Here is a 9,711-nt window from a genome sequence, read left to right as displayed (position 1 = left end):
AGTTCCTCCGCAGTTGGATTCTGATGGAGAGACAGCAGGGCTGGAAGTTTCAAGATGACCTCCTGATATAGTTGGGATAATTCCTCCAAATCTGAAGTTGAAATTGATCCCCAATGTTGGAGGTGGGGCCTAGTGGGAAGTGTGTGGGTCATGGGGGCAGATCCCTCATGCATGGCTTGGTGCCATTCTTCAGTAACGAGTTAGTTCTCACTCTTTTAGTTTGCATGAGAGCTTGTTGTTCAAAAAGAGCCTGGCATGTCCTCCTCTCTCTCTCTCACTCCCTTTCTCTCTCCATGTGACATGACAGCTCCCCTTCCCCTTCCACCATGATTGGAAGCTCCCTGAGGCCTCACCAGAAGCAGATGCTGACACTGTGCTTCCAGTATAGCCTGCAGAACCATGAGCCAAATAAACCTGTTTTATTTATAAATTACCCAGCCTCCGGTATTCCTTTATAACAGCACAAAACAAACTAGTACACCTCCCTTACATAACTGGCAGTGGGGTGGGCTGTGGGCTGGGCCGTCTTGGTCACATCCTCCAGAAGCCTGGACTGGCATCTCAAGGTCATATACATCTCCTGCTGCATTCTCACGTTCAAAGAAGTCACAAGGCTAAGAGTCAAGGGAGAGAAATGAACTTCCCTTCTGCATAAGAGGAGCAGCAAATTCACATTCCAAAAGGGATTGCATACCGGGTGAAGGAATTTGCGGGCATATTTTACAGTCTTCAACACAACACACACACACACACACACACACACACACACACACACACACAAATATAAGGGCACTCTGGGAGGCCAAGGCAGGCGGATCACCTGAGGCCAGGAGTTCAAGACCAACCTGGCCAACATGGCGAAACCTCATTTTTACTAAAAATACAAAAATTAGCTGGACTTGGTGGTGCATGCTTGTAGTCCCAGCTACTCCGGAGGCTGACAGGAGAATTACTTGAACCTGAGAGGCAGAGGTAAGCTGAGATCATACCACTGCACTCTAACCTGAGCGACTGCACCCTATTTACAAGGGAGGCTTGCAAATATCTGGCTTTTCTAGGTTCTACACTGGCATGGGAATTCATAAAAAGTGTCAAGTAGATAGGGGATGTCTCCTGAGTATGTTTGTATTTGGAAGGGGCAGTCAGGGGCTGGGGAACAGGGGGAGAGAGAGGGAGAGAGAACAGCACCATCCAGAGACAAATGGGAAGGAGAGGGCAGTGGACGGAAGGAGCACTGTGTGGGAGGAGTGGGTACAGAGCACGTGAATTGGGGAGGAGTCAGGAGGAGTGGGTACACAGCACGTGAGTTGGAAGATCAGCTTTTTCTCAGAAGCAAGGAAGAGGGAAGTTGAGGAAGCCCTCGGAGGATGGCCTCCCCTGGCTCAGAAGAAGAAAATTATTGAGATAGGATGGGCTGGCAAGCTGAGGGAGTGATAGTGCCAGAGGCTTAGGGTGGAAGGGCTCCAAGAGGTTCAGCCACACCCCCCAAGAGGTGGACAGCCTTCATGTCCCTGTGAGGCTGCCTGTTCTGCTCCTGGCCAGACTTGGTCGCCAGCAGATTTTCTTATGTGGAATCTGTATGCCTGTGTGGCAAATATCTATTGTTTATCTTTCAGGAGTGCAGCTCCAGACCCTTTTTTTTTTGGAGATGGAGTCTCACTCTGTCACCCAGGCTGGAGTGCAGTGGCGCGATCTTGGCTCACTGCAACTCCCCTTCCTGAGTTCAAGCGATTCCGCTGCCTCAGCCTCCTGAGTAGCTGGGACTACAGGCACCTGCCACCATGCCCAGCTAGATTTTGTATTTTTAGTAGAGACAGAGTTTCACCATGTTGGCCACGCTGGTCTTGAACTCCTGACCTCAGGTGATCCATCTGCCTCGGCCTCTCAAAGTGCTGGGATTACAGCATGAGCCACTGTGCCTGGCCAGATCTTCCTTTCTATTGGCTCCCCAATCTCCATCAGGGGAAGATGCCCCTCCTCGCCCAGGGCTGCCTCCCATCCAGGGCTTCCTCTGCCGAAATTGAGGGCACAGATCCTCCCTCTCCTGCCTATGCCTGGATCTTGCAGCCTGGTTTCTGGAGTCCCCTTGGTTTCTCTTAAATTTCCACCCTTTCCATTTTTTCTGTGAGCCTCTTAGGCCAGGGGTTCTGGTACCGTCCATGGCCTGTTAGGTTCTGAGCCGCATTGCAAGAGGTGAGCGGCATGTGAACAATTACCACCTGAGCTCAGCCTCCTGTCAGATCAGCAGCAGGATTAGATTCTCATAGGAGTGCGAACCCTTTTTATGAACTGTGCATGCGAGGGATCTAAGTTGCGCACTCCTTATGAGAATCTGTCTAATGCCTGATGATCTAAGGTGGAACAGTTTCATCACTAAACCACCCTGCCTTGCTGCCCCACATCTGTGGAAAAATTGTCTTCCACGAAACTGGTCCTTGGTGCCAACAAGGTTGGGGACCGCCGCCTTAGGTCATTCCTAAAAGTTCCCTCTAGCTTAAGAAACCAGTCCCAAGCCAGTAACATTTGCCACTGTTCTGTCTTTTAATCTTTGCTCATCGGTCCTCATCTCATCTGCAGAACAAATTGACACCCTCGTCCATTGTGGCTGTCCTTCAGTACTGTATGAACAAGGGATCCTCTGGAGGGAGGCTTACCTCCTCTGTTCTAGAAATACGATCTTATAGGTTATGCTTATGACTATAGTAGATTTTTTAACAGCTAGACCTTACTTATGGTCAATTATGTCCCAGAGAGGAGTCCTTCCCACCCCATGAGTGCTGTCCAGTTTGGTCTTTCTCATCAAGTTCTTGTTATTTTAACACAAAGGCAAATGTATAAATGGACACGTATTGCTTCATCTGCTCACTGCTCTTCCCTGTCCCCCTGTGGTTCTCCGGGGCTGTCAACCCCAGCCTCCCACTCTGTCCCCATCTATAGGGAAAGGGAAGTGACCTGGGCTTGGCCAATCAGATCATCTTATGCCCCTGGCAACAGCTGCGCATGTGATGGAAGAATCTTTGTCTATAATTGGAATACCAAGAAGTTCTCTTTTGCTGGTGGTCTTTGGCTCAGACAATATAAGCTTGAGGCTATTAAGTGGCACTTTCTCCAGCTATAGGGAGGAAGTCCTTTTCCAGTGGGAGAAGAAGAGGCCAGCCTTCAGCAGGAAAGCACAGCTCAAAGACAAAGAGAAGGAAAGAGAGTCCCAGTGACATTGGTTGAACCCCTGGCTCTAGCTCTGCCTGAGCCCACAAATATCCTTTCTGTTTAAGCTAGTTTGAATTTTTTTTGTCACTTCCAAGCGGATAAGTCCTGACATAATAATATGCTATTAGCTCATGTGGGAGCTGGCTGTTTAAAAGATCTTGGCATCCCTCTTGCTCCCTTTCTTGCCATGTGACATACCTGTTGCCTTTTCCCCTTCTGCTATGGCTGTGAGCTTCCTGGGCTCCCCCACCCAGAAGCAGATGCCAGCACTGTGCTTCTTGTACAGCCTGCAGAACCATGAGCCAAAAAAACCTCCTTTTTTTTTTTTTAAATAAGTTACCCAATTTCTGGAATTCCTTTATATCAACACAAAATGGACTAGTTTACAGAAGATAAGACATATTAAATATCTTAATTGGAATCAATATCTAAATGTGCTTAGATTCATTTTGAATTGAGGAGGAGTATAAAGAAACCATAAGAACGGATACAAATTAAAATAAAAGAATTTTTGTTTCCATTCTTTCTGTGGTAGCTGCTATTATCTTAAGTCCTCAAGCGAAGGTAAGGCAAAGAATGCTAACATAGCCCTGCCACATCAACAGTTGCCCCCTGCGCCCTTCTGCGAAGTATCAGCCAGCAGTGACGGTCACAGTTGTGCAGTTTAGGGGATGTAATCAGCACCCTTTCCCAATGCAGCATGTGAAGTACTCAGCTTTGAAATGTTGTTATTGGACTGAAGAAGTGATTTCAGAAAACTTTTCACAGTGGGCATCTTTGTGTGGAATGAAGACAGGTGACAATGTCAGGAACCCTACTGTCCACGGCCTTGACCCAGCTGCTACGTTCCAGTGAGGATTCAATTCCATGCACATCAGTGAAAGCTTGCTGTATCCCTGGCTATGCTGAGGGCAGGAAATATAAAAGACGCAGGTCTCAAACTTTAGGCTTATTTATTTATGTATTTATTTATTTATTTTTGAGACAGAGTCTTGCTCTGTCACCCAGGCCAGAGGGCAGTGGCATGATCTCGACTCACTGCAACCTCCGTCTCCCTGGGTCAAGCTATTCTCCTGCCTCAGCCTCCCAAGTAGCTGGGATTACAGGCTCACGCTGACATGCTGGGCTAATTTTCGTATTTTTAATAGAGACGAGGTTTCGCCATGTTGGCCAGGCTGGTCTTGAACTCCTCACCTCAGGCGATCCGCCTTCCTCAGCCTAAGTGCTGGGATTACAGACATGAGCCACCGTGCTGGGGCCCTTTTAGACTCATTTAAAGCTCAGTGGTTCCCAACTTTTGGGGGTCATATACTCTTTTGAGAATATGATCAAACTTATGGACTTTCTCCCCAGAAAAAATAAATGTACACACAAAACATTTGCTTGCCTGTAACCCTCCCCCATGCTGGCTTATGGATCCCAGGAAAAGAACCTAGGTGCTCTGTTCCACAGACAAACAACATATAATTAGATGACTAATAGTACTAGCATCCAATGCCTTCTCAATGTCAGGCATTTTACTCATATCAGCTCAATTAATTCTCATGGCAACTCTGTGAGAATTAGAAATAGAATCTATTATGTGCCCATTTTACAGATGATGAAATTGAGGACTAGACCTAATAAAGAATAAAGAATTCGATTAAGATTACACAGCTAGCAGTGGTGGAATTGGAGCTCAGAGATGGCTGACTCTGGAGTTAATAGTCATGTGAGGTTGGCTGAGGGATAATTGGCCAGGCACTCCGAGGCAAAAAATAGAGAAGGTGGAGACTGTGCAGTCTGCCTCAAGGCAGAGCCAGACTGCCTGAGTTTGAATCTTGGTTTTGCCACTAACTACGTGACTTTGGTCAGGTAACTTCTCTATGCTTCAGTGTCCCTAGGCATGAAACAGAGATAATAACAGTTCCTGTGAAGACCAGATAAAATTGCAGCTTATGAAGTAGTGAGAACTGTGTCTGCATTGAATAAGCAATCAATAAATGGTAGCTCTTTTTATTGTTAAGCAGGATGACCCCAGTGCTTTGAGGATGGCTCCACATATGAAGGAAGAATGACAAAGAACAGATGTATCCAGAAACACAAGCAGAGAACTGGCTTAGGGTCTTCAAACTGCAGGTGAACAGTTGTCACTAGTACTATGTAATTTAGGATAGTGAGGAATGAAGAAAACTTGGGTTCCACAGTAGAATAGTTTGCTGGTGAGTTTCAAGAATGAGGTTTTGCCAGCCACGGTGGCTCGTGCCTATAATCCCAGTACTTTACGAGGCCAAGGCGGGAGGACCACTTGAGGCCAGGAGTTGAAGACCAGCCTGGGCAATGTAACAAGACCCTGTCTCTTAAAAAATAAAAGATATTACCCAGGCGTGGTGGAGCATGCCTGAAGTCCCAGCTACCCAGGAGGTTGAGGTGGGAGGATTGTTTGACCCCAGGATGTCGAGGCTGCAGTGATCTATGATCACACCACTGCACTCCAACCTGGGTGTCAGAGCAAGAACCATCTGTTTAAAAAAATGAGGTTTTGGCTGGGCGCAGTGGCTCATGCCTGTAATCCCAGCACTTTGGGAGGCCCACGGGGGTGAATCACCTGAGGTCAGGAGTTCAAGACCAGCCTGGCCAACATGGTGAAACCCCATCTCTACCAAAAAATACAAAAATTATTCAATCATGACTGGTGCATGCCTGTAGTCCCAGCTTCTCTGGAGGCTGAGACATGAGAATGGCTTGAACCCAGGAGGCAGAGGTTGCAGTGAGCCGAGATCGTGCCACTGCACTCCAGCCTGAGTGACAGAGTGAGACTGTGTCTCCAAATAAAATAAATAAAAATAAAAAATAAAAAAATGAGGTTTAATAAAGTGAGAGGGTAAACGTGAAATCTGGGAAGCTAAGGAATGTGTGAATAGTGAGGAAATGAATGTAGCTGGTATAAGTCACTCATTTAAAAAGTCTAATACAGAACCAGGCTTGTTATCATGCTGATCCCGTCATTGATGGATTAAAATAAATCAGGCCAGGCAAGGTGGCTCACGCCTGTAATCCCAGCACTTTGGGAGGCCGAGGTGGGCAGATCACCTGAGGTCGGGAGTTTGAGACCAGCCTGACCAACATGGAGAAACCCCGTCTCTACTAAAAATACAAAATTAGCCAGGCGTGGTGGTGCATACCTGTAATCCCAGCTACTCGGGAGGCTGAGGCAGGAGAATCCCCTGAACCTGGTAGGCAGAGGTTGTGGTGAGCTGAGATGACACCATTGCACTCCAGCCTGGGCAACAAGAGCGAAACTCCATCTCAAAAAATATATATATATTTGTGTTTGTAAGAGAGTCATGTTGATAACTTTTTGGGGAATTATACTGCATTAGTATGCTAGAGCTGCCATAAAAAAGTACCATAGACTGGGTGGCTTAAACAACAGAAATTTATTTCTCACAGTTCTGGCTGTGAAGTCCAAGAGCAAAGTGCCAGCATCGTTGGTTTCTGGCAAAGAGTTTTCTTCCTGGCTTGTAGATAGCCCCTATCTCCCTGTGTCCTCACATGGCTGAAAGAGAGTTCTGGGGTCTCTTCCTCTTCTTATGAGGGCATCAGCCCTATCAGATCAGGGCTTAAGTCTCATGACCTCATTCAACTTTAACACCTCCTCACAGGCCCCATCTCCAAATATATAGTCACATCGGAGGTCAGGGTTTCAACATAAGAATTTTGGATTAGCGCTTCAACATATGCAATTCAGTTCATTGCACATACTTTGACAGTTTTGGATATCTCATTGAGATGTCCAAGTGGACTCAACTTCCAGAACCAATTAAACTTAATTAACTGAAAAAGTGCACTTCCTGGCCAGGTAAGCCCAGTAGCACCTTTTCTTGGCTCCTGAAGTGAGTCTCAAATGCCAATAGAATTTATCTTCCTTGACTCTGTTTCTCTGTGCATCTCACCACCCGCTCCCCGCTGCCACCCTATCTCATTACTTTTGCTTCTGTTTCTGGTCCTTAGACAAATTTGTTTCCAGTTCAGATTTGCGCATGGCCAAGAATTTATTCCCCAATGGTGGCAGCAATGATTAGGAATGTAGTTTTATGGTCCAACCATTTTGTGATATAGCAGGTTGATGTGAATCTATTCTCTGCCATGTGAGATACAACAAAGAATTGGGTAAAAACCTTGCTCATTTGTCTGTCTATGAGTTCACGTGAATTGAGAAAGTATTTCATGGACGCTGGTAAGGAAAATGATGCTTTGTGATATGGACTGGCTCTGCTGTAAGCTACAGATTCTAAAACTTAGATCTACAACAAAGAAGGACTGTCTCAGAGTGTCTGTGGAAAGGACTGTACCAGATACTTCTAACTGCTGATGTCTCAAGGAACGGATTTATGGCTATAGACTTGCAAGCTGATGCGTCTAGACAACTGTCAGGATTCGGGACTGAGTGGGGATTTCCAGAACTCTTATTAGTGGTTCTCAACTGGTGTTGATTTTGTGCCCCGGGCAGCATTTGGCAATGTCCAGAGACATTTTTGGTTGTCACAGCAGGGGAGGGGATTTCTACTGACCTTGAGTGGAAAGACAGCAGGGATGCTACCACATACCCTATGAGACACAGGACACTGCCCACAACAAAGAATTATCTGGTTCAAAATATCAGTAGCGCTGAGCCTGAGAAACCCTGTTCTAGAGGCATGTGCCTTTGTTTGGTTATTCCTTAGGAAATTTTAAATTCTGTAAGGATTGGTTTAACTTGTAAAATGCAAATGATTTTTTGTTGTTGTAGTAGAATATATATAACATAAAATTTACCATTTTAAGAAAGAAAAAAAGAAAAAAATTACCATTTCAACCATTGGTAAGTGCAGAATTCAGTAACACTAAGCGCATTTATGTTGTTGTGCAAATATCACCAATGTCCACCTCCAGAATTTTCCGTCATCTCAAACTAAAACTGTACCTATTAAATGATATTTCTCCATTCTCCTCTGCCCCAAGTCCCTAGTTATCGCTATTCCATTTTCTGCCTCTATGAATTTACCTACTCTAGGTACCTCATGTAAGTGAAATTATACAGTATTTGTCCTTTGTGTCTGGCTTATGTCACTTAAAATAATGTCTTCTAAGATTCATCCATGTTGTAGCAATGTGTCAGAATTTTCCTCTTTTTAAGGCTGAATAATATTGCATTATCTGGATAGACCACACTTTGCTTATCCATTCGTCTGTCAACAGATACTTTGGTTGCCTCCGTATTTTAGCTATTGTGAATAATGCTGCTATGAACATGGATGTACAAATATCTCTTCCAGACCCTGCTTTCAATTCTTTGGTATATGCCCAGCAGTGGAATCACTGTATCATATGGTAATTCTATTTTTAATTTTTTTTGAGGAACTGCCATACTATTTTTGACAGAAACTGTACTTTTTTTTTTTTTTTTTTTTTTTGAGACGGGGTCTCGCATCCAGGCTGGAGTGCAGTGGTACAATGTCGGCTCACTGCAACTTTTCTCTCCTAGGCTCAAGTGATCCTCCTACCTCAGCCTCCCAAGTAGCTGGGACCACAGACACACACCACCATACCTGGCTAATTCTTGTATTTTTCGTAGAGATGGGGTTTCACCATGTTGCTCAGGCTGGTCTTGACATCCCGAGCTCAATCAATCTGCCCACCTCAGCCTCCCAAATTGCTGTGATTACAGGCATGAGCCACCACACCCAGCCACCATTTTTATCTCCACCAGCAATGCACAAGGATTCCAATTTCTCCACATCCTTGTCCACACTTGTTATACTCTGTTTTTTTAATAGTAGCCATCCTGATGTGTGTGAAGTGATATCTCATTGTGGTTTTGATTTGCATTTTCCTAATGTTAGTGATGTTGAGCATCTTTTCATGGGCTTCTTGCTCTTTTGTATATCTTCTTTGCAAAATGTCTATTCATGTTATTTGCCTATTTTTGAATTCAATTCTTTGTCTTTCTGTCATCGAATTTTAAGAGTTCTTGGTGCATTTGAATACTAATCCCTTTTCAAGTATATGATTTGCAAATATTTTCTCCCATTCTGTAGATTTCCTGTTATTCTACTGATAGCTTCTTTTGATGAACAAATTTTAAAATTTTTTTGTAAGGCTCAATTTGTCTATTTCTTATGTTTTTGCCTGTGCCTTCAGTGTTATAGCCAAGAAATCACTGCCAAACCCAATATTATATAGCTTTTGCCCAACATTTTCTTCTAAGAGTTTTAAAGGTTTAGGTCCTACATTTAGGTCTTTGACCCATTTTGAGTTAATTTTTGTTTATGGTGTTAGGTAAGGGTCCAGCTTCATTCTTTTATGTGTGAATATCCAATTTTCCTAGCACTATTTGTTGAAAAGACTTTACTTTTCCCATTGAATGGTCTTGGCACCCTTGTCAAAAATCATTTGACCATATATCTGAGGGCTGATTACTGGACTCTCTATTCCATTGGTCTATATGTCTGACTTTTTGCCCATACCATACTATTTTGACTA

This window comes from Pan paniscus, chromosome 1 (assembly GCF_029289425.2).
Source record: "Pan paniscus chromosome 1, NHGRI_mPanPan1-v2.0_pri, whole genome shotgun sequence".
In the NCBI taxonomy this organism is placed as follows: domain Eukaryota; kingdom Metazoa; phylum Chordata; class Mammalia; order Primates; family Hominidae; genus Pan; species Pan paniscus.
Note: the sequence above shows the minus strand (reverse complement) of the source record.